This window comes from Engraulis encrasicolus, chromosome 15, assembly GCF_034702125.1.
Source record: "Engraulis encrasicolus isolate BLACKSEA-1 chromosome 15, IST_EnEncr_1.0, whole genome shotgun sequence".
Classification (NCBI taxonomy): Eukaryota; Metazoa; Chordata; class Actinopteri; order Clupeiformes; family Engraulidae; genus Engraulis; species Engraulis encrasicolus.
The window spans coordinates 34,376,248-34,377,212 of record NC_085871.1 but is presented as its reverse complement, the minus strand read 5'-3'; the positions used below and the strand labels follow the sequence as shown (position 1 = coordinate 34,377,212).

Here is a 965-nt window from a genome sequence, read left to right as displayed (position 1 = left end):
CTGTGTCTTGTTCTCTCTCTCTCTCTCTCTCTCTCTCTCTCTCTCTCTCTCTCTCTCTCTCTCTCTCTCTCCCTTTATCTGTGTCTGTATCTCTCTCACTCCCTCCCTGGCCCTCTCTCCATCTCCTCCTCTACCTCTCTCTGTCTGTCCCTCCTCCGTCTTTTCTCTCTCACTCTCTCCTTCCTTCTCTCTCTCTCTCTCTCTCTCTCTCTCTCTCTCTCTCTCTCTCTCTCTCTCTCTCTCTCTCTCTCTCTCTCTCTCTCTCTCTCTCTCTCTCTCACTCTCTCCCTCTCTCTCTCCTCTTTGAGGGGTGTTCCCCTGCCAGGCGGGACGTCCCTGGTGTGACCTTGTGGTAATGAGCCTCTGATCACGAGTCAGAGAACCAAGCTTTTAGCACGCCCTCACTGCCAAAAACGCACACACATAGACACACACACACACGGACGCATGCACGCACACACGCACGCACGCAGGCACGCAGGCACGCACGCACGGACGCATGCACGCACGCACGCACGCACGCAGGCACGCAGGCACGCAGGCATACAAACACACAAGCACACACAGTCCCTCTCCAACTCCGGGGGGGAAAAAAAGAGACGAGGGGGAGGAAAAAAAAACAGATATCGTCTGGCCGGCCCTGTGAACAGACGTGAGGGACAACACAGAGACGGAGAGATTGAGAGGGGGGAACAAGTGTGACAAGAAAAGGGAGAAGAGAGTTGTCTGAAAAAAAAGTGAAGAGTGAAGAGAGAAAGAGAGAGAGAGAGAGAGAGATAAAGAGGAGAGGAGACCAAACTACTTGAAGTGCTGAAAACACCTACCATACCTCCGTTTGAAAAGTAAGTACTTGTTGATGGTTGCGGCGTGGGTGTGCACGCGCGCGCGCGCGTGTGTGTTTCAAGCTGGTGGTAACTGGGTTTGGGACTTTGTGGCTCAGTGGGAACCAAGGATGGATGAGGATG

At 53.5% G+C, this 965-nt stretch overlaps 1 protein-coding gene across 1 annotated transcript in view; it reads left to right on the top strand.

Annotated features, from left to right (window-relative positions):
• Positions 1–783: 783 nt before the first annotated feature.
• Positions 784–965, top strand: part of ptn (pleiotrophin) — a 101,104-nt gene continuing 100,922 nt past the window's right edge. The window contains exon 1 of the mRNA XM_063218012.1: positions 784–842. The gene's annotated coding sequence lies outside the window, so the exon portion shown is untranslated. The remainder of the gene's footprint in view (positions 843–965) is intronic.